This window comes from Pleurodeles waltl, chromosome 11 (genome assembly GCF_031143425.1).
Source record: "Pleurodeles waltl isolate 20211129_DDA chromosome 11, aPleWal1.hap1.20221129, whole genome shotgun sequence".
Lineage (NCBI taxonomy): Eukaryota > Metazoa > Chordata > Amphibia > Caudata > Salamandridae > Pleurodeles > Pleurodeles waltl.
In genome coordinates this window covers 832,308,470-832,333,705 of record NC_090450.1, presented here as the reverse complement: position 1 = coordinate 832,333,705, position 25,236 = coordinate 832,308,470, and the positions used below count along the sequence as shown (strand labels likewise).

Here is a 25,236-nt window from a genome sequence, read left to right as displayed (position 1 = left end):
TGTTAATCCGTCCCAAAAATGACGGTAAAGTGACAGATATACCACCAGCCGTATTACGAGTTCCATAGGATATAATGGACTCGTAATACGGCTGGTGGTATATCCGTCACTTTACCGTCACTTTTGGGATGGATTAACACCTCCTCCAAAGTTGTAATAACCCCCTAAGACTGGGAGGTGTACCTGGCATCTAAAAACTGTATACTGTTTTTTATAGCCACATAAACCAGTGGAACCGGCTCAAGTTCTACCACTGAGAGAGCAGATGGAGCAGGGGGAGATGAGGCCGCAGGGACGGGTGATGGTAAGTCACATCGCTTGCGGATTGACAATTATTCTTACAATCTAGCTACAAGGGTGTTGTTGTGATCAGATTCATAACTCCCCCCCTGTATTACAGCTACAGCCATGGTTGGGTTACGTATGGCCTCTTCTATCTGCAACTCACCAAAAGTGCACATAATGTACGCAAAAAATGATGACTTGATGGAAACGTGAAAGAACAGAGGTTAAAAGAAAGGTTGGGTGAAATCAGGGAAAGGAAAGAATGCCTGGGTGGATGAAAAAGGATGCGTAGGTGAGTATTGGTATTGGGTAAATGGATGGATGGATGGGTAAAAGGATGATTGAAAGAAAGGGTGGATAGCGTGGATACTGAAAGGAAAGAAAAAGGATTGTGAATTTAGGTGAAAGACTGGATAAGAGGAAGTAAAGCTTCAATCATGGTGGCTATGGGTGTATATAGGGGAAGAATATAAGGACAATTGAATAATTGCTTGGATTAATAGAGGAGGGAGCTCTTCTTCTGTAGTGAGATCAGTGATGCCCCTCTATTCTTCTAAAGCAAAAGCTCTACCTACCTGCCTAATCTAGCTGCCTTATGATGCAGTACAGTAAGGCAAGTTTCTTCACTTTCCTAAACACCCAGCAAATCTATTTGCTGGAAAGAATTTGTGATGGAAGACATGACCAGTAAGTAAAGTGGGACTAGAAAGTGCCCGATTTGATTTCAGGTTTGCCATAGGAGATACTCTGTGATGAAAATGCCAAATACAATCTATATAGCCCACTCCTTTCCCTGTAATGCAATGCATTGTCCCCCCATTTGCTTACGGCAGACAGGATAAATACATTTGCATTTTATACATGACGTGTGACGTATCTTAGTTATTCATGTGCCTTTTTGGAGTCAGGGTAGAAACGGAACTAAGTGAAAGGCATGTGGGGAACAAAGATAGATAATTGTCAGCTACAGCTCCCCAAGCTGCAGACAGTAGAAACATACTTAAAGCGCTGGCTAGCATGCCTCCAGTTATTTGGCACAACAACTTGTACTCCATAGTGTATAATACCCTACTCATCACAATGAGAGGTAATTCCTTTTTATTTTACCACTAAATGTGTCTGTTTAGTTACCAGAAAAGGATTTAAAAGAAAAAAAATAAATCGCTGTTTTTTAAATCTTGACTTATTTTCCCTTAATTCTTTCCTACCAGAAACTTTTTATGTGAGGCATGTGTAGGTAAACAAATAAAATATTGGCCCTGTGACTCTCCTAATCATTATCATATCAAATTCTGATGTCCCTTGGGGACCAACAATGTAGTGTTAATGTGCCACCCACTAACTATCATTTGAAGAAGTGTTTGTTCAAGGCATTGGTTACAATTTGCCTTTTTTTATTCTTCTTTTTCTCAATATAGCTACTCCTCCCCAATGACCGCCACCATCCAGGCACGAAATAGAAGCCCTTCTGCCACAGCGGAGGCTGGGGAACATTCAGACAGAATATCAGTGCCTCGTGATCCTGGAGAAGAAAGCTGCCTCGGACTCAGGACCCAGCTGAGGAGCAAGCCAGCCCCTAGCCTCCTGGCCAGTATATCACTGGCGCCGCCACCAGCAGTCAGGGTCCCTGACTGCACCTGCTCCTGAACCCTCCCGCTCCAACAGGGCGTTTCTCTGACTCGTTATGCAGCGGATGGACCGGATGGAGAGCTGATTCGCCAGCATTATTCACAGTCTCGACCAGCACTGGACCAATATTGGCAGTGCCCTTTTTATAAGCTCTTTTCTAAAAAATGTTTTGTTTTGGTGGGAGGGACATGTTGTGGGTGGAGAGGGTGGGGAGGGATTTGGGCTGGACTTTGGACTTTTTGCGGATGTGGTTGTTTATAGTAGAAAGGGGTGGGATTGTTGTAGGTGGAGAGGGAATATTTTTGATTTGCAAATAATAATCAAATGAAGGGGATCATTTTTTTACTTCATTTGTGTCTCAAATCTTTATTTCGGTGTGTTAGACTTTTAGTTTGCACTGATGTCTTTTAGTGTAGCCTATTGTTTCTAATCTGCTAAAAATGTGTATGTCATTTACTTAGACTCTTGCTCCATTGTCCTCTGCAACTACAATTAACCACTAGGGGATGATTGCCAGTGCCTATTTTGCCTACAAAACCCCTGTACACACAGACAACATCTTTTTCAGTAGGAGTTATTTACTAACTAAACAAGTTCACTTCGATCCATAGTTCTTCTCTTACTTGAATAGATGAAGTGAGGGGGTCTTCTTACTGCAGGTGTTTTCCTAAGTTGGCATCATAAGGAGGTGGCACGGGTAGTACTAGCAGGCTAGCATGCTAACAGGGAAGACAAAAGGTTCCACTCCCACCTATGCGAATTCCAACTACCGGATTAATTAAAGGGTTACACATCACTACTAGCTAGATTGATAGAAAACAGCAAATTTGTTGGTCATATGTCACAACTTTAGGAATACTGAGATCAGACTACCACAATTACAGCATTAGACTCACAACAAAGAAGATCATGTGATAATAGAATCTAGCAATATCTATTTCTTCTGAGCAATGTTGGGGAGCGATAAAACTTAACTTAAAAAACTAAATCATGGAGTCAGGAGAAGTGGGCTCAGACTCAAGAGTGTTTGGAACAGGTTAAGCATTTACAGAACACACACACACACAAGGCATGAATGAAGATGGTGATGGGGCCGGTGTGGAATATTGCTCAGGTAATAGAAGGTAGAAAATCATGCAGTGAGTTGGTATTGCTTTCACATCTGCCCCAGCAAGTGTGTGATTCTTTTATGGTGGAAAATGAAGTCACATCTCAATACATCACACAGCCATGGGGAAGAGGGTTAAGTGCTGAATGACTGGATGGGAAAAGGGATTTGGGGAAAGGTGTTGCAAAAACATACACTACACTAATAAAACCACGACAATATTGGTTTGGGGGTTGAGCAGCACACCATCATCACTTTCTTCTGGAAGGAAACGAAAGGATAGGTAAGTATGACACAGTTTAGTAAATTCATTGGAAACAGTCCTTCTATCCCAGAGAGACCTCAGATAGTATATCCTAAGTGTTATGTCTTCTAATTTTGAAATATGGAAGATTGAATGTATTCCACCCAGTTTTAAAAATTATGATTGTTACAAGAAAAATGATACTGGATTGCCAAACTGGGTGATGCATCTCCATTCTTCTTAGAATGTCCGCCACTCTGGTGCTTCTTTGAACCTGTCCAGTAGGTAAGGTGTAGTCTTGAGTGTTCCAAGTTTTGTTTGTGCAGGAGAGGACAAGGAGGAGGCATGTGTATTGAAAAAATACAGTAGCTGTACTGCAGAGTAAAGGAAAAGGAAATAAGAAAGCAAGGTAACCTGCATGCGGAATCAGGAGTGTACCAAGAAGACTTGGAGGCAGAGCATGAACATAAGAGGAGTTTCATATTTGAGCTAGCAATGCAGCAAACACATACTCAGTAACATTTCCAAATCAACGCATCTCTCTTCAGTTCACAGAGCTGAGTGAGTACTTGGCCTCACAGTCTTTGCCATCATCATGGGTTCTCTTTAAAGTCAATAACTTTCTCCTTTTCAGCTGTTAAGCTAAACCCGCCCTGAGTCCTTCCATATTCCCCCTACAGATTCAGAGTAATTCCGCCCCAGTACCAAAAAGAAAGCAAGGTAGACCTATGAAGTACACTGCTCTTGAAGAACAAATAGAAAAACAGAACGTAAGTATTTTTTTTTTGTAGATTTATGTTTGGTAACTAAAGTGGCTGGTTTGTTATGAGGAACCAGAAAAAAGGGATAGATACTGCAGATAAATTTCACTACTTTTGAAAGGCCAATCACGTTCAGGAAAATATGATCACCCATCAGCCCCCAACCATTTCAAATCATCTAAAATAAGTTTACAGAATTGCTGAATTCCCTCGCTCACTGTGAGCCACCACATTCACCAGTCATCACTCACAAATTTACAATTGATCAATATGTCAATACTCACTGGTGCATTAGTTACTTAGTTGTTACTTCTTCTAATCCAAGCTTTGTGGTTGAACAAAATGTCTCCCTTTGATTGTATCCACGTATTGGAATTAGGCACTGGCATTCTTTTAATCAATGATCTTCTAGGGCAGTCCGGCTAGGTGATGTAAATTGGATGGGCAATGGCATGTGAGGGAGGTGGGCATCGTCTCCAATGTCCTGAAGGGTATGTGGGGTCTTTTTCACTGCACACGTGTCCAACTCTAATCCGTGCTTATATATGACTATAAAATCAGTGGTGGGGCGGCATAACTCCGACACAAACATAATGTTGCACATACACCTCTTCTGGGTCATGAAGATACTCCTGGAACATCCTCTGAATGGTCATTGGTGCTCCCACCTGCTCAGCCACTTTTCCTTCCCCTCTGCACCGTTCTTAAGACCTGCTACTTGAATCAAGCCAATGCAGAGGTTGGGTCTGATTCTTCTGTTGATATTGTTGCCGGTTTTCTTGTTGGTGGGGCTGGCAGATGTGAGACAAGACTGCCCTCTCTGGCAGTTGAAGACGGCATCACAGAACTGCGCAGTGGGACTCTAAGTTCCATCCGTTCTTCTTCCATTTCTCCTGCTTTCTCAACAATCCACCTCTTGTATTGTGAAACATCCCCTTCAGAAAAAGGAATCATAGCGGAAATAACTTTTTTTGTAGGGTGAATCAAGTAGGCTGGCAGACATGTACTATTTGGACGAGATGATGTAATTTTGCAGCTTTGCATTACAAGTCAAGCAATAGCTTAGGGTATTAACGAAGGCATGCACTTCAGGGTTTTCATTCGCACCCCCAAATGTAAACCTTTCAGACACTTTCTTTAGCTGCTCCTGTAGCAGATGCAATAATGGGATAGCTTGGCCCATTCTACTGTCCTCCTTACTAACGTCTTGAGTGAAAACCTCAAAAGGGAGCAGCATCTGTGTGAGGCATTTGACTAGGCCCCATTTGTCCGCATCCATGGTCATAGCTTTCCCAATTGCATCAGCTCCTCATGAATGACATGGTCATTGATCTGTTTCTACTGCTCAAACTGTCGTTGCAACATATAATAGGTTGAGTTCCAATGTGTTTGCAGCTCCTGTTATAGGGCTTTAACTGGTACTCTATTATCACACTGAATAATCCACAACTGTTCTTAACACAATGGGAGAGGAGGGGAGAGAAATGACATATACCCAATCCTGTCTCCCAAGATTCACAACCAACTACACAGGGAGTATGGGGTGTTTAAGTGGGTACCAAGTACACGAAAGTTGCTCTGGACCCTCTTTGTATCCCAAACTTCGGGACTTGTTTGTGTGCTAAATTTAGTTATCAGGAGGGGAAATTCTCTTTATGGACTAGGTGGTCCCACACACTATATAGTTTCATGCCTCATCATTTGACCACCTAGCCCCATCCAGGTAGGATAGTATACCTGGACGGACTCAACCTCCCCGTTAAAACAACTGGGAGGGAGTGCAGAGATAAAGATAATCTGGATAGCAGTGGGATTGTACTGCAGAAAATATAAAATCACCTAATCAGACACCTGTGTTTTATTGCACCTTTATTCATGGTGATTGTTGGTGAGATTAAAAACAAACGGTGGGACACCTATGGAGGGCAATGACTCGAAGGCTCACCTACTGTTCACTGGCCAATATGTTTCTGCCCACTAACTAGAGACAAAGAAGGTCTGGGGCCATTCATCAGGGCCGAGGATCCCTATACTCATGCACTAACAAGTTGTGTGCAGAGGGAAGGAGGGCGGCTACCTCAGTAGGAGGTGGCCAGGTAAAGATGATAGAAAAAAGGGGCCTACCTGTGGATCACTTAACCACGAGGGCCTACATATAGAAGAAAAAGGATGTTCAATTAAGATATACTAATTGAAAGTGCTACACAGCAAACCACAGCACACAAAAAAGTGAAAGAGCATGCTCAAACAAGCAAGTAATCATGCAACATCTTTACAAAAAGTCACACTGGATGTGGGATTTAGTGCCACGGATTGTGGAAGGGAGAAAAATAAATAAATTATGCTGTTGATTTGTCTGCCGTGCTCTTCACCCAGGATGTTCTGGAGGAAATGGAATTACACCTAAGAAAATGAATGCTGTAGCACAGCTCTGCATCTTTGGTGGATGGAGGAATGAATCAGATGGATGTGGATGAATGGATCAAGGCAAAATGCAGAATTAAATAAAAAATAAACAATTACAAAAAAAATTAAAAATAAAATATAAAAAATAAAATAAAATAAATTAAAAAATACAATTAAACATAAATAAAAAGTACAAAAAAATCAAAAAGCTAAAATATAAAAAGAAAAAGAAAAAGCAAATTAAAAAATAAATAAAAAAATGTCATGCAAATTAAAATGAGAAAAGAAAACTGAAAAAATTAAAATAGAAACTTCAAAAACAAAAGCAATAATTAATGATGTTTGTATGTAAGCCTATGTCAAAGATACACTGGCTGCACACACAAAATGACTGCCAGCCAGTCACATGGTCAAAACACAACAACAAAGAGCAAGGAGGAGACCTGGAGAACAAAGAACATATGCAAGTCTATGGCAAGAGACACTGACTGGATGGACAAAATGGCTGCCAGCCAGCCACATGGTCAAACAACAAGGAGCAAGGAGGCATGGCAAACACGGACCACATGCAAGCCTTTGACAAGAAACACTGGCTGGATGGACAAAATGGCTGCCAGCCATTCACATGGTCAAACAACAAGGAGCATGGAGCCATGCCAAACAAGGACCACATGTAGCCTATGGCAAGGGACATCTGCTGGATGGACAAACTGGCTGCCAGCCAATCACATGGTCAAGCAGCAATAACAAGGAGCAAAGAGGCATGGCAAGCAAATAACAACAAATGCATGCAAGCCTATGGCAAGGGACCCTGGCTGGATGGACAACATTGCTGCCAATCAGCCACACAGTCAAACAACAACAAGAAGGAGCAAGAAGAACAAAGTAGAACACATGCAAGCCTATGGCAAAGAGACACTGGTTGCATGCACAAAATGGCTGCCAGCCACATGGTAGAAAGCATCCTCCAATGCCATCAAATATTATTAACCCACAATATATACACTTTTTGCAAACAAAATGAAATTAAACTCGTAGGCAACATTTTACATTTAATCCAATGTCATCCCTTCCCTAAATTAGGTTTTAAAAACATGTACTACTGAAACATTTAATTCATGCACTGATGACTACTAGTACTGGGCCGACTTGCTAAAGGGCCCTTTGGAAATCTAGGCCACATACTAAAATAATATTGCAAATGTTACAAACACGTAGAAAAGGTACTGAGCTGCAGAACAATTTTCCTTTACAAAAGGTGAAAAATTAATGAAATACCAAATAAATAATAACTAGGCTTATACTTAAACTCCAGCCCATCCAACACTATAACATTTTAAAATCAAATAGCAAATTAAAGTACAAAGCAATACTGTTGCATGCCCAAGCAAACAAACACAAAACCCTTGTAATTAAACAGAAACAAAGTCCTTAACCAAAGGTATATCCAAGAGACAAAAAGAGTGATTCTTCCACCTTGAATCCAAGTGAAAATTGACAAGGAGATGGACAAAGCACTGGGAGGAGCCTGCTGGACAGGAACAGGAAGTTGGTGTCTCTGAAACACTTCCTTTCTATTTGCAAAATAAGTCTTCTAAATCTGAAAAACAAATTGCAGGGTCCATTGGAGAAGAAAATCTAGTCAAAATCTCTTTTTGACTAGATTTAGTGGCTTTGGAGTAGAAAATCTACTGCAGAAGTGATTTTGTGCTTGCAAGTGGCTCTGTATTGCTTGCCAGCACAGCTGGACGCAACTGCTGTGTATGGCATTTACAATAGCTTTGAGATTTTAACTTGTCAACAACAAACATATATTTACAACATTTTATCTAGCGACTGTTAGATGAATTAGAGAATAGATAATTATATTTTTTCAGGTTTGAACTTAAGTTTCATTTTGTGTTGAAAAAAATGGGTTTCATTCATAAGTGCTCTAGAAGATTTTAGGTAACTTTCTCCAGTGTAAATTATGCTTGCACCCTTGTTTATTCACATAGATTTCCCTGAGGCATGTGCAAGCATGTTGCATAAAGCAATTTGCTCATGCAAATATAAGTGATTTACAGAGTTTTTCTTTCCTATTGCATGAAATGGTTTTCCACTACGAAAAGGTTATTGTTATGAAAAGATAAGACTAAATTTCTAAAACTGATTTTTTACATTTGCTCTGGTAAAACTCATGAATGAGCCTCTGTTGAGTCCATCATCAAGCGCACTATGGAATTTGGTTCTGTATTTTGATCCGCCATTTGAAGCATCTACCCTAGGTCACTTCCTTGGTTATTCTCATTTTCTCCTTACTCACTTGGGGACACATTATGAGCCATGTCGTAATCTCAATTTGGGCGAAAACAGGAGATTCTTGTCCATATCGAGATTACAAATTGCGCAAGTAAAACAGAGATCTGGTAACTTTCACCGTTCACATTCCCCAACGAAAAACTGGTTAGAAATAAACCAAACAAACAGAAAGTGATGCACACATGTTCATGTTCATATAGTATTACTCATTCTGACTGGGAATCTCGAAATAAGGGTTAATTCTGCAGGTAGTAAAAACTGCTCCCAACTGCATCGATATTTACTGGCGTTATTTACTGGCGTTATCATCTACCGAAAACACGCAGGGCAAAAATAGCTTTTAAATTATATATTATTATGAACGCAACTCATACTTTTGCACCTTAACTGCTTTCTTTTTCTTTGGGCAGTTTAGTGCATTGCACTTCTAAAACAATTAGAAATAAAAATGTTCTGGCAATTTTTATTCATTATTTGCAGATTCTAGAATTCTGCACAACAAAATTTACACGTTTCTGAAACATCTACGATATGTGAACTTTTTAAAAACCTTCGCCTAAGGAAAACTCAGTTTAAGAGAAAACATGTGTAATATGCAATGCATACCTGTCATAAAAGATTTTCAATTGTGCCTTTCTTGGAAACCCCTTTATTTAGAAAAACAATATGCTAATTAATTGGAGCCAACGGTTCTGTTTCTCTTCTAAATTGCTCCATAATGTATTGTATGTGTGCCTCTGTATGTCCAAAGAGGAAGATTCCTTAACATCTGGACGGGCCCTAAAGCATGGAGCTCTTCAAAGGGAGGATTAATGCACATATTCACTTAGCTACTTATAGTGGTTTCTCCAAAATTGCAGCGTAACAAAATAAAACACATTTCTGAGCATGGTTCTGTCCAATTTTTCATAAGTAGTAGCATATTGAATAACAATAAACGTTTGTGGTCTTGATTCAGAAATCAGAATATCAGATAACCATAACACGATTTTATAAGTATGTGGCATACCAGAAAATTTATTTCAAATTTAAAGCAGATTAGAAAACATACACATTATTAAAACGGTGTGCATGAAGCAGGCTTATTATGGATAGTACTGCTCATTTAATCCACCACTGCAGTGAATAAAACACAAGCTTTATAGTCAAATGATGCAAATAATTGTAAAAAATCCAGTTCAGATGTGTATCCTATTTTAGTTTAAAATAAAACCATCTTTTTTAATAAACAAAATTCAAAATCGCAACCTAGGGGAGACGTTTTTAAAACGATGTTTTGGGGATTTTCTTGACATAGGGCCCAGAAGATCAGTGAATTCATGAGCAGACAAAAGAGTCAACGGCAGCAAGAAGAATTAGACAGAAAGGGTAAAAGGGAAGTGTGTGAGAAGATAGTAAGCAGCCACGAAAGGATAACGACAAGAGGCCGTAAAAAATTCCAACTGTAATGGGTACTATTGTAGCTAGAGAGGTTACATTCTTTACCCACCTGAAGTACAGTACCACTCATTCCATAATTTGGGTAATGTTTGTTCATGTTGAGCTTGTGACCTATGGATCTATGTGCCTGATTTAGCAATGATTTGTGAGTTGGTAATCAATCGCAAACTGGTTAGTGAACACTAAATAGTCTGCTTGAGATGTACGAAGACTCTGTAAATTAGTGTTTTTTTAAAGTGCACACCACACCAAAAATATAGCAATTTTAATGTTAACAATAGAAATTACTGAATCCCTAAGAATGGGTTTCCAATAGCGAGTTACTATTTTGATCCACCAAGCATTAGCAATCAGGAAACTTGTAAAAAGTACTACATTTTACATGTGCAAAACACTATTGATTTGAAACAGGAAGTAACCAGGTACAAAGTTTAAAAGGGGGTACCAAAATGCCTTGCAATCATTCACAATAGTGCGCTCAATGCTCTAGGGAGGATGATGAAAATTCTGGGAGCTCAACAGAGAGGGAGAGAGAAAAGTTATTCAGGTAGAGGGTGACTTTCTTTGAATAAACTGTTGAGGAGATTTATGCCAGATATAGGTTTATCACACTGCTTAATTAATGATTTGGGTCCTGTATTAGGTGGGCCTATGCCCCACAGCATAGCACTACCTACACATATTCCGGTATTTTGTAGTTTATTCCTGCTAGCTTCAAGTAACTAGAAGCACACTGTGTTGCAGGCAAAACTTAGCAAAGTACTGTATTCAAAGTTTTTAGGAACTTTCTAGAGGAAATGTTGCTTCAACTTAAGTCCCACATTTCTTTTGCTAGCATAACTGCAGAGTTGTAAAGTACCAAAATTCAGGTTATGATGTAGCATATTTTCCACATGTACTTGGTTGCATAGAATTTACACATATTTTATGTAGCTCACCCTCTGATACAGAGTGTGGGCATGGTAACTGGAAAATCCATCATCCATATAACATACACCTAGTATGTAATGCAAAATTCTGATCAGAGATCCACTTGCATGATACCCTGGGAGCACTCATGAGTTCCTCCAGGATGCAGTTTGAGAAAGAAGGCCATTGAACATCAAAGGGCTGGACACATCTGGCTCTCTGTCCTCCCTCAATGCAATGTGGCATTTTACCAAGTCATGAAGACCCAGAATTCTGTAAGTACCTCAGTTCTGTTCACTCTCACCTGTCTGACACATTTACCCTCCTGATTAATAAGATTTTTTCTGTGCAACCAGCTACAGGAAATATGGGTTACAACTCCACGCCAAGAGGTGATTACCAGAGACCAAACAGACAAACCACATTGAAAGCATCACATGAAACTATCAACAAGATCGATGTCAAGGGAAAAGTGTGGAATCTACATCAATGGTAGTTTTAGGCCACACCTCCTCTCTGAGTGTTCTTCAGCCAATAACCATTTCTCCATTCAGAAGTAAATTAGTCAATGAGTATGTTAAATGAGCAGCAGTTAATTGGAGAGAAAAACAAAAAAGTGAGGGACCATTAACTGTTTTTCTTCAGGGCTGCATTCCATTTCTTCGTTTTTGCTTGCTATGACGTTTAAGACCAGGAGAAATCTTATGACACAAGACACACATCTGGGTATACGGACACATATCAAATCTCACCAAGAAAGTCAGAAAACTGATCTTTGAAATGCTTGAATAAAGATTGAGCCACTCGTATTTTCTCTTTCTTTTTTAAGGTTGGTCTATGTCTGAAGTGGCACATTGAACAACAAACTATGGGCTGTAATACAGCCCGAAACATTATAATTTGCTGAAATGTATTCAAGCATTTCTCCTATTACTGTTCAGGTCTGCTGCAGATTGATTTACGTCTATGAAGGCATCATACATCAAAAAGGTACAGCTAAGCAAAAGCACAAAAGAAGTGAGCTTTGCGTCAGCCGCCTTTAACCACGAGTTTTCATTTGATTTTCATGCTTTGCTATTGCTTGAATGGCTTGAAGCCCATGGTATTTAAAAGATGTTTATATTGTCTCATTTTGTGCACTCACTAGATTAAATGATGAGAATCAAGTAGTTCTTGGATTAAATTGCAGATGCAACATGCCATGTAGCTTCTAACAGAGAGGTATTACTCACTTTTGTTGTATTTACTTTGCTGCCTTGGTGAAATTTCAATTGCTGATTTCTGGGCTCTTGTCAAACTTTCAAACTGTACATACATATAATCAATGGCTTGGGAACACAAACAACAATTTAAATAAGGATTACAAAAAAAGGCAAAGAAAATGAAATTAAAAGGCAAAATCAAGAAGAGAGCTATTGTATTGCAACAGTTTTGATATCACCACATCCTTATCATCTTCAAATATTATTTCAAGTGAACCCCAAACTGTTTCAACACATTATACATTTAAGTCCCTGCCACCATTCTTACCAGCTCGATACTACTTAGATTTTCAAATGTCTGCACAGCTCACACAACTTACCTGCACACCTATCTTTAAAGTACAATAAAACTGTGCAGGTTTAAGAAAGCTTTGCAAAATTGCAAACTGAAAAACCTAGGCAATTTTTCACACTCCTAAAAGGACTAGCTTCTGTGAGCAAACATTCAATTTGCCCTCTAATATTTTGATTCAATGCAGTGAGTGTATTTTGTGGCAAATGTAATGGTACAGCTATGTCAATCACACATGTTGCTTAGATTAGTGTTCTATATTTTCAAAATGGAGCCCCCACTAGAAGGATACTTATAGCATTATAGCTTTCAAAATGTACGTGCTCATGCTCGTTTAACATTAAATTATGGCTTGCATTCTCTAAATCAAAAGAATAAAAGAATATTTTCTGGACCTGGAATAATGGTTCATTTAGGTTAATGGACTTGCTGCAGGGATAGGTGTTTAACTTTTGGTCACAAATGCTAGTTACCTAGCGAGACAAAATAAAGGCAGAAGTAGCAATCACTACATATAAACCGATGATTTTGTTATCTAACTTTTATATAAAAAAATTAACCACACAATGTATGCACACCACTGTTAAGATTGCTTTGTATTTTAAACAGAATATATATCTATATATATATATATATATATATATACTGAACCATGTATGCTGAACCATGTTATTTTAATTGAATTTCATAGGAAGTCTCAAGAAATAATGTTCTTCTTTTCCACTAAAAATAATTCTATTTGCTATTTTATCCTCATTTCCATTCATTCTTAATGGAATCTAGATTTAAGTATGTGGCACCTAATCTTATGCAATACAAATAGAAGAGCTGCGATAAGAACTACTGGAATTAATTTTAACTTGCCCAGTGCACTGATGGTACATTTTTAAATTTCTTTATATAGATCTAAAATGAGTGACGACTCCCATTCGTAAAGAAATACACCTTGACAAATTAGGTTTTGTGAAGGTGGCAGGTGGGTCATGCATGAAGGAGGAATGAAAGGAACTAACATTTAATGTAACAGCTACCATCTAATGTTGGGTGGTTGCTTGGAGGCTCATAAACTATCCATGAATTGTTCTGCAAATTAATAAGTATACCAAAACAGAGCACAGATATTTTCATTTGACATCTCAGGTCCTAGAGAGTACGGTAGAGATCAAATTAAGTTAGTCCTTCAAAGGGTGGTGGACATCAACGGGTTGTCCACCATATTGGAAAAGAAAATGTTTTTGGTGAAAGAACAAGAAATATTTCCTTTTCTGAAATCAAAGCATTGATGTGAGGGAAGAGCTTCTCTCATGTCCCTAGATTGATTTTTTTGGTTTGCTTTTATGAGTGGAGCTCCAGTGCACTAATGCCATAACAGAACAAGAGTGAAATCTGATCTTGCTAATGGCACAGGCTGCTTTCACTTCCAAACATTCTGGAACAGCATAATCTGACCCCAAGCACCCATCAACATGGGAGAGACAATTTCCCCTATCTGGCATTCTCTCATCCTAGTAGATTACTCCTTGGGGATAGCAATGAACAAGTGATTCCCAAGCAGAGATCCACTCCACTTGAGACAAGGTATGTTTTCTTGTGGGGGAGAAAGTACCCATGGGCAACAGCCTGATCTCCACCCACCCTGGGACAAATCAATCTTTCTACCCACTCAGGGTATGGATGGGGTGCTCACCTCCATTCTGCCCTGGGGAGGAGCAGAAAGCCCAGTAGATCACCAGTGAATTGTTGAGTTACCCTTTTGGAGCAAGCTGTGGCTCTCTTGGGCATAGGCCTGTGATCCCCTCTCAGCCCTCCTGTGGTCTCCTAGGACAGTGAAGCACCAGATAGTTCTGGTCTGACAGGAGCAAAAGGAAAAGCTGCACTCAGATGGGCCAGAACGAAGTCGTAAAGCCTAATCCTGAGGCACCCAGGATGGATGCTGGATGGGGAGCTGGCACAGGGGCCAAGGGTCTCCCCTGCAATCCTCCTATGGACACCAAGTCTGGCAATGTTCTGTGTGTTCTGGGTGGGACATCAGCATGTATGAGAATGGTGGATCCTGTCAGCACACACAATAGGTTCTAGCAGGGAGCCAGTGGGGCAGAGAGAGCCATGGGCCTTCTGCGGCTACCCTTAACATTTTCAAGTTGTTAAGTGCCCCGGTTAGGACTGATCATCCCAAATATTTGTTTGTTTTGTTTTTAAAACAGGGCACAAATGTGAAATAAGGGGAGTAGATACTTATCCTATATTTGCTGCTCTATATTTGTATATTGTTATCATCCTGGTACCCATAGAGGGAGTAGGAGCACTATCAAGATGTTGTAGGGGGCTGCTGGGAGTGCAGGAGCCCACCAAGGAAGATTTTTTTTCAAAATTGCTGCTAGCCTCCTAGGTCATTGAATACATGGTCCCAGGAGAGGTTACTATATTTTTAAAGCACTTCAAGCTGGGGCTGTATTCTCTTCAGCTGGAGTACAAGGAACCTATGTGGCCGGTTCTATGGCTGCATTTTGTGGCCTACAGAGTATGAATACAATACTCCAAGATATGTTTATGGCTGTTGTGAGTATAAATGTGTTACTTACATTTTTGTATCAATAATCATTGTTAATTATTGACATGAATGTAGATGGGAACACCTTGTTTTAAAGTTGTTGATTTATTTTGGTGATTTAGTGACAAACAGAATAGGTCTGCTTTGTATATGTTGATGTGTGGACCTTCTCATAAAGTCGATAGACCTGCCTTTTAAATTTTGGTGTTCCGAACCTGTGACAAAGCCAGTAAGGGGAGCTTCCTTAAAATGACACCCCTTTATATTGTTACTTTACATTGAAAAACCTCAGAAATTCAGTGAAAAATGTAAAGTTTAAGGAGACATTTTAATTAGTTTATGTTTATAATACCTTACTTTGCATTTCACTGCAAAACAACAAAGGTTAAAGTGCTCTTATAGTTACGTGAAAATGTCAGTAAATCATGACATTTTAAACTAAAAAGCTATGACATCCATCAGTTATAGTTAACGGAATTAACTACAACTCACGCACTCACCATGCACTATTTATGACCTCACGTATTACATCACTTCTGAAATATTTTTTGACATTATTGTTAACCTCACTAATGACATCTATAATTACATAATTTATGTCATTGGTGTGCATGGCAAAAGAGTGACTTGTAGTTACTTTATTTAACTAAAATGGATGAATTTCTGTGTTTTTGAGCTTTAAAGCTGTAGGTTTTTAATGACATTTCCATCCTACCATAACATCATTTAAACATTTAGGCTCAACTGCCACCCTGGGAAACCAATCAAATCTAGATATTTCTGAAAACTAGACAAGTTGGAGAGTACAGGGTGTCACGACCTGCATGGATCCCATGATATTTTGTTATCCACAATGCCCTGCATGCTTCAAGCATTGGCAAAAGTCACAAACCTTTGCAAAGAAATGTCTGGAAGCTTCACACAACTTCACAAGTAGGGTTGTGTTTTTATTGGGAGAGCTGTGGGAAGAATGAGTGGTAAAACTTCTGTGAATCTCTACTGAATTTAGAAATGTGAGAGAAATGCATGAATTTAGACAATGTTTGAAATGTCCATGGGATTCACATAAATCCTATCAGCCTGGACTCCCCTGGGTGTCTAGTTTTCAAATGTGCTGGGTTTGGTAGGTTTTCCTTGGTGGAGGCCGAACCAGGACCCAAATACCGCAGCTACCCCATCACCAAAGCAGGTCATATTTTTTACAGGAAATTCTGATGTCTCCATGTTGCATTTTGGCCCTTTTGTGTTCTGAGCACTAGGGTCAGCCACACCAGTGTGGTAGAGTTTTTTTGAGGAGGAATGATAGAATAATTTTTGTTGTTATGAATTGGATTACTCCCCATTATGTAGCCCATAGTACAAGAAAGATCATATTTTTCAAAATGACCTCAAAATCACATGATCATGTTGGTAACTCCAAATTCAGAGTTGTACATTTTGTCCACTGCTCTTAAACTCAGGATCTTGTGTGCATTTCAAAAATACATATTCATCAGATTTAACCATATGAATTGCTAAATGGTCAGCACACAATGAAAAATCATTACATTCTGTAGCTCCGCTGTTGGGTCTGGGTATCATATCTTTTCAGCCATTGAGGTGAAAAATTACAAATGAAAATATTTCCACTAATTCCTTTAGTTTCCTACTTATTTTTATTATATTTTGATTACAATAATCAGTTTATTTTGGGAAGCATGAGTAATCTCCACAAATGACCTATCACTGAATTCAGAATTGTATTTAAGTTTCAGGAATGTATAGTTTTTTGAGGATCACCCATGGGTTTCACACCTGTTTGCACCACAAACTGCTAGTAAGTTGAAACTGCAAAAAATGCAAAAATGAACTACCAGTTAGAAAAAAATGAAAAGAGTGGCATTTTTTTACAGCTCTGCAACTCTGTTTGTTCTTGAATGCTGGAAGGGTTATGATCTCAGCACAGCAAAACTTTGGTTGATGCCATTTTATGAGACACAAATATGCTTTGTTACAGAGCACATTTGTCAAACAAAGCCCAATATGTTGCTATATTGTGACTCTTTTCTTGGTTTCCTTGACATCCTGGATACCTTTAGAATTCCAAGAGGTGACATAAAAAGAATAAACATTTAACCTGCATAACATTTGCACACAAAAAAGGTTACAAAGGCCTAAGCCTAAAGCCTGAACGTCAAAAACAGGGCTCATGAATGATCTGGAAACAGCTCAGCAGCTAAGGGATTATGGTTACACTGATGCTGATTCATGATAGCAGTAGGGAAAGCTATGTTGTTGGCAGAGCCTGACATTGAGCATTCATAGTTCAACCATCATTTTAAAAATTCTCATTTTACAACGTATTAGAGCTACAGATATGAATTAAATTATCAGTGTGTCCCAATCTGAAGAGAAGTTCTGGATTCATTTCTACTCAAAATATTTACTCTAAAATATATTCCTAAATTTTGGCAACAAAGGAACCAGCTGTACAAAGCATTTTACAGGTCGCAAATGGTCCATCAGGCTGTTTGCGACCGATATAATGCATTTTGGCATATAGCAACCTTCTTTTGTGAGTCAGTACCCTATTGCAGACTCACAAAATACAGTTTACGAGTTGCTATTAGGAAGGGGCATGTAAAGGGAGTCCCTTCCTAATGGCAGGTATCAGTGGTATGTAGGAATGTTTTGCGACCGAAATGCGATCACAAAACATTCATGTTTTACCGGCTCCACAGAGGAGGTGGTAACCCATTTGCAAACTGTTAGGGGTCCCCAGGGAACCCCATTCCATTTGCAAATGGGTTCCCGTGGGTGAAAACTTTTTTGAAGAGCAGGCAGTGGACCCATGAACCACATCATACTCTTAAAAAATGATTAGAAATGTTTTCAGTTTTCTTTTTGTAATGAATCACAGTGATATGTATTATTGTTTGCGACCGAATTCCAGTTGCAAAACATTAATAATTTGTCACCTCCTTGAAGTACGTGGTAACCCACTTCCATTCGAAAATGTAAAACAATATAATTTTTAAGAGCAAGCAGGGGTGTCAAAGACCACTGCCTATGGAATTGCTATTTAAAAGTACATAGGGCTTTGCTTAAAAAAATAAAATGTAAAGTTTCATTTGTTTTTAAACACAAACAGGCTGCATTTTTAAAAAAGCTTGCTTTATTTAAAAGCAATCACAGACATGGTGGTTTGCTGTTCTCAGCAGGCCACCATCCCTGTGACAGCTATCGTTCCTAATTGGTCACAAACTGTGACTGACCTCATTTATCTTCATGAAGGAGGTCGATTTGGAACCAATAGGAATTGCTATTTAAAAGTACATAGGGCTCATTTATGAGGCCCGTGGCACACAACTGTGCAGCAAGTGCCTTGCTGTGCCACCGGTAAAGGGAAGAAATTCACTGTATCTACAAGTTACAACACATTTCTGTCCTGTCCCCCTGGGCTGGTGCACAAATTGCTGCCATGAGCCAACACAGGCAACCTTGCACCATGGTGCAAGGTTGCCTGTGTTGTGGGTATGATTGTTTTCGTGCAAAACAATCACAAGAGGTGTTTTACTCTATGTGTGCTGCAGAACGCAGCACACATAGGAAGAGGAATAAACAAAGAGAAATAAAGATATTTCTCCCCATTGCATCCTCCTTACGCCACCCATGAGGTGGTGTATTGATCTGACACATTCCCAGACTTGTATATCTGGGAATGTGTCAGATTCCTTCAGGTTCCATGGGTGTTGCATGGGATCACTCCAAGAAACACCCATGGAACACTTCTTTCATGCAGTGTTATGCATGAAAGGGGTCCATATTTACAAGGCCATGAAAAGCCACACAAGGTGGCTTTACGTGGCCTTGTAAATATGGGCTGGCACACTGCGCCCCCGGACTGTAAAAAAAAATGACGCTCCAGTGGTACAGTGTGCAGCTAGGGCCTCGTAAATGAGACCAAAGTTTTTTTACATTAGGAATTGTGATTTCCTAATTGTGAATCGGTAAGTAAAATAGTTTTAAAAATCACAGTTCCTAACACTTGTACATCTCGCCCCTAATTGCCTTTATGGAATTTTGGTAATACAAAAACTAGGCTAAAGCATTTCAAAAGTATCACCACTTTTAATCCCATTTGGATGCAAACGCAATTTAAAAAGTGATTGAAATACAAGCATAAAAACAGCCAAATACTCTTTAAAAGATATGAAAAGTCCAAACAGTATGCAAAGAAATGTGCAAAATTCAACCGCACGTGCGCACCTTTTCAGGGCACGCACATTGTGTCAATCAATAATGCATTGTCCATCAAATTAGTGTAATAAGGAAATTGGACTTCATTATAAACAGGAAGTGACGTCTCAATTAGCCAAATTTCATATATACCATCCTCTATTAATATTTTAAGAAGATTATGTCCCTGACTTGCTCCAAAATGCCAAAGATGAATGTAGCAGATCATTATTATAAAATACACAATGAAATGCACTTACCATCTGGTTTCCAAGTGAGGAAAAATCGCAGCTGCTCCTTTTCCTTCTAACGTCAACATGTAATGGGAATGAAACAGTTAAAGTAAAAAAAAAACATTCAGCAGACAAGGGCTGTGATAGGATAGTGCAGCAGAAGGGCGCAGGCCTGACCCCATTGTGTCTGAGTTTACATGTGCTAGTCCGTGGGAAATGAGGTATTTCCTTCTTCTTCCTGCGTTGCGCTTTAGGTGTCTGGGATTCTGTGACCTTTCGGGCTTAGGGGTGGAATCTTAACAGCTTCTGATAAATCTATGGAAGGGTTCCACCTCCTTAATAAACCCCATGTGCCGGATGCACGTTCTTAACTTTTTAATGAGCAAGGAAATAAGATATTGAAAGTAATCGGGACACACATAACTTAACTGCAAGTGTAAAGCAAGCGAATAAATAACTGGAAATGTGCAGAGCTTATAAGCCAAGTACGTTTATAATGCTGATGGCAGTAGCAGTTACATATTATTATTGTCAGAGTGGTGACCTGGCATCAGTAGCTGGCAGGGTGGCTCAGCGAAATACACAATGGCTGCTACAACGTGGGATGAGGTGGTCACGTGCTCAACTCGCAGCATTGTTATAAGTCTTTAACCCTTCTCTTCTGAGGCGGTAAATTGAGTACCTTATATTGGGTTTTAATCAAAAACTGTCATTTATAGAGAATAGAAACAGTGAGAAGTGTAATATCCAAAACAAATTATGATGATTAAAATGTCACTGGAGGCTGCCTGTTGTGAAGACACTAACGTGCAAGTCCATCCAACTGTAAGATGGGTCTGTTGTGTATATATAAAGTGTATTTTATCGAAAAATATTGATTTATAATGCGTGGTAGACCGACGTAGTTAAAGTCCCAGATTTCTAAGAGCGACCATTATCTAATTAAACGGGTTATATTAAAAAGAACTGTATCTACATATTTTATGTGGATAGCCTAAAAAATCTGGCATGGAAACAACATTCCTCGACCTAAATTGGAGACCTCTGTATTAAAGTTGGGCACCTCTGTAGTAAAGGTATGGGATACGCAAATGACTGCAAATTATGACATTTCCCTTTAATTATAAAAATATGAAATAATTCATATATATTTTATGTTGTCGTGCACGTTGTTTATCGAACCAATGTCTGATCTAGCACCTCTTTTCAGTTTACATTTGTCAAATATCAGTCAAATATAGATTAACATCTCTGACAACATTCTATACCACGATCTGATCCGAACCTTCAAACACGGGGTTGGCTTTCTTTTTGTATTTTTGTCATTATGAAGTTTTATTACACGAAGAGAGTGATTTAAAGCTTGGGCCCCTACTGCAGACACCTGTGCTTAGTGTTGGATGGCATTGGAGATCTTCACTTGCATAGCCATGCCGGATAATATTACAGAAGGAGCATTATGCTCTTGGTCTACTTGTGAAAACACTGCTTATAATTTTCACCAGGACGCTTAGGATTGGACACTCTTCATTTGCGTTAAAGTAGCCCCTGTTCTATAGGTCCGTACAATACTTGTAAAAGTTTCCTCCATGAGAAAACATAGATAGCAAATCAAAACTGTGGCAACGTATGACAATACTCAAAGGAAGGGTTTTATCTCAAGGGACTAAGAAGGTCCAAAGATCGGTCTGACATCGCCAGATGGTGCAATCAGATATCAATCCCACCAGTCTGGGGAGTACTGAATTCCCATCAAAAGCACACTACACATGGCGTTGTGCCAGTTCATTGCCAGGTCTTATGATCATTTATTATTTATCAGGGCACCCTTCACCAAGTTGAGATGGTTGTCTTGGGGGGCCTGCAAGGGCAGTTATAGTACTCAGACTACACAATCCAAAATCTCGAATCCAGCCCCCCTCATTTCTAAATCTGGGGCACTGCATGGCACATCATTAAAGGCAGGGTAGAATCCTCCTGTTCCAGTGTTAACTATGATCAGGAGATGGCTGATTTACAATGAAGTAGTTTTCTCCTACCCTCTCTCTAAGTATGTTCATGCATTATGAGAAGCACAGCTTTACACCATGGCACAGTGTGCTGCTAGCTGCACAATGTATAATATCAGCAGTGTTATGATATTAAAGCCCAGTCTATCTTCCCAAGTTAATCACGGTTGCTGAAGGTTAACATGTTTTTTACTTGTTTATCGGCACAATTCTATACTAATGCCAACTAGGTACCATATCAACATGCTTCCAAAACATCTGGGGCCCAATGTATGATTGTTTCTAGCTCAAATGGATCAGAAATTGCTGAAAACACAGTGACATGACACATATTTCTGTGCTGTGGAAAGCCCATCACAAAATTTGACGTGCCACCTTTCAGTAGTTTATAGCTGTATGTGGGTGTTTAACTGGTACCAGTGAATGTGAAACATTTGTTCAGAAAGTGTTAAAATAATGAAGTAACACTATTGTAAAATGTGGCACATTATGCCACATAATTTGGCTTTTTGCCACAAAGTTTAGTCAAACATGCCACATAAGTTGGTCCATCCATGCCATATAATTCCATTGGCCATGATCTTTCTGAAATAAGGCCATTACACACACATTTTAGTAATCAGTAATTTAAAAAAAAGCAGTGCGACAAGTAAATGACTTAAAATAGAAACAAATACTCTTTGTAGATAGCATAATAGTTATGGCTTCATCAAGTGCAGCACTGAATTTAACCTCCATGTATGCCAACATCGCAGAATTGTTGGTGGGCCCAGGTAATGTGAGTAGCATCATTGAGAATTGATGATCTTCACTGTTTGTTGGCTGCTGGGCTCATGCTCCTGGCACCAAAAGGGAGTTACCAGGGACTGCCAGTTCCCGCCAGCCCATGAAAACTGTGACAACCATCTAATGCTTTTGTTTCTTATAGATATTCTCCATTCCGTTGACTCTATGTTCCTCTATATTTTCTATGTGACCTTGTGCTATCACCTAATTGCTATTTGTACAGTCTGGTATCCCCTTTTTGTTCTCTCATTTCACTTCTCCCTGTTACTTACTTCCTCACTCCTCACCTTCTCTCTCTGTTCCTCGTACTCCTGTTGTCTACCTTGTATGCTTAAAATGTCTCTTATTCTAGATTTCTCTATTACTTTTCTGTTTTCTAATCTTCTTTCTTATCATTCTCTACCACCCTGTTTCCTCTGCCTTATTCTGTTCTCTTGCTACGCCCTCCTCCTCCTATCTAATCCCTTTAACAGCAGCAGCCTCTAATATATCAAAGTGATGGGGCAAGCATAGTGCTCCACTGCATCAAAAAAAGTGAAAACAGTAAACAAGTATGCACAATAAAAACACAAGCATGCACTGTATTATAATTAAAAATAAAATAAATGTACTTACCCGGGCTATGTCTCCCTCTCTGTCCTTCCTAATCTCCGACCCGCACAACTGGAAGCAGATACTTTCCTAAGCAATCCTGATGCTGTTCTCATGCTGTTAGGCGGCATGAGAGCAGCGCCAGGATTGGATGGAGTGTCCTGGCTGGACACTCTTAAAGGCTCTTTAGTCCTGTGCTGGGTCTCCATCCAGCTGTCCAAGGCAGCCGGGTGGAGAGCTTCAAAGTGTGCATGTGTGCTTGGCCAGGGCAAGAATGCTGGCCAGACTTGCATGCACACTTTGCAGTGTCTGACCAGCTTTGCTGCAGTCCTCAGTTAAAAGGGGCACACCCCTTATAGTTCAGGGGCAGGCTGTGGCTCACTAAGTGAAAAATAAAATGGCAATGAAATCATTAATTTGCCATTTTGTTCCTCACGATCAGTGTGGCTTGCATAGAGTGGGGGGGTGGGGGGGCGACGCTCCCCAACCCTCATGAGAAACCGCAGCTGCCCTTTAATATGTCATTGATTTTAACCCTCTTGATCTATCTTCCCCTCTTCCGTTTTCTTCTGGTTTCAATCTCTAGCTGTCTACAGCAACAAAAAAATCCCATTTGCAGAAGATAAAGTCTCTTGAAATTATTTGCTATTTTTTCTCTTTCAGACAGCCTAATGCACCTGTGGACCCCCACTTAATTACTACTGGAATAGGGGGACCCCTAATGCATCATTTTTTAAATCTGGGGACACCCAATTGAATAATTACTGGAGAGCTAAGCTTATTTTTATGATTTCAACTGCAAAACAAAAAATGCAGAAACATGGGTTCACCAAACAAATTTACAAACTATGAAATATTTCATTTAAGTCACAAAACAAAAATAAGTAGTCAAAATGTAATTTTAAAGGTAATGTTGGGGTATATCAAAGTTCAATTGTGGCCACCCACGTCCATACTATATTCTGCTAGATGCACTTGTACTTCTCTCACACATATTCTGAGAATAAAAACGTAATTTTTAGCCACCAATTATAAAATCCTTCATATTTACAAAATCTTTTAAAACTTTACATTTTTCTTTTTAGGGTCGAGCACGCAAGCGCTCTGGCCTGTTGTAATCTCTCTGTGGGCTTTTAAGCACACACACACTACTGCTATTCATTCTTTGTTGTGCTTGTCTTAAATGCTCCATTTTTATTGGTGCAATTTGTGAAATGTCCCTCCTTTGTGTGCTGAGTTCCCTCCCAGGTGATTTCACTAAATGAACATTTTTGTTGGCTACATACGCTTTTTCCTGTTGCAGGTTGTGTGTTGGCCCCTCCTGCAGTTTCGGTTTGCCTTTCATCCCAGCCGCGATCCTTTCTAGATATTCACGCAGGGAGTCAATAACTCTCACGCTGACGCTTATGGCGGCCATGGCTCTTTGAACTGACTTGCTTATGTCAACTGTTTTACTTCTAATTTTCAATTTATGTGGCAAGAAAAGTCCAGTTAGGAACCTAAAAAGGCTAAAAACTCTAACTCAAGTGAGACCCATTGCATTGGAAATGCTTGCTATTTATATATTCTTTATTAATGTGTTAATAGTACTTGAATTTTCCAAGCAGTCATGGACCCCCTGCATAGACATGTGTAAGGTCAACTTCATCCTTCCATGCACTACTATTTAGACCAGAGGTAATGGAGGGCTCAATTTATAGAGCTGGCAGTGTGGGAGCTATTGGTTTCATGTTAGAGAAATAGACAGTCCTAGGGCACGATGACTCAAGAGCATAACCGTGCATCATCATAAATAATGCGTTTTCTTGCATGGCATGCAATTGGAAATGGCTGCAGAAAAGATACACAGATAGCCTCACTACAAGTGAAGTGGAATAGGGTGAGTTGTTTACTTATTAAGTGCAAATATATAAATATATTTGAGTTTTATACCAGAGCCTTGGTACATTTTGAGGGGTGTTTTGAGAAGAGAAAAAGAGAAAATACCTGTTTCTGCTTCGTGGTCTGCAGAATTTGACTGCTGGACCCTGGGCTGCATGTTGTGTATGGTGTCAGTACTTCTGATTTCTAAAAATAATGGGTCATTGATTTTCAGGATTCTGGGCTGAAAAAGAATGACTTGATTAATACATTGAATTTGCATAAACTATTGCAACATCTCAGTTATTGTTCACACATTGTGCATACGTTTGTATAAGGCTGAACAAGTCT

General features: G+C 39.4%; 1 long non-coding RNA gene across 1 annotated transcript in view; it reads right to left on the bottom strand.

Moving 5' to 3' along the window:
* LOC138265044 (uncharacterized) overlaps positions 1 to 19,721 on the bottom strand; it is a 111,738-nt gene extending 92,017 nt beyond the window's left edge. The window contains exon 1 of the long non-coding RNA XR_011199304.1: positions 19,667 to 19,721. This is a non-coding gene — a long non-coding RNA (uncharacterized lncRNA). The remainder of the gene's footprint in view (positions 1 to 19,666) is intronic.
* Between the last annotated feature and the right edge of the window lie 5,515 nt (positions 19,722 to 25,236).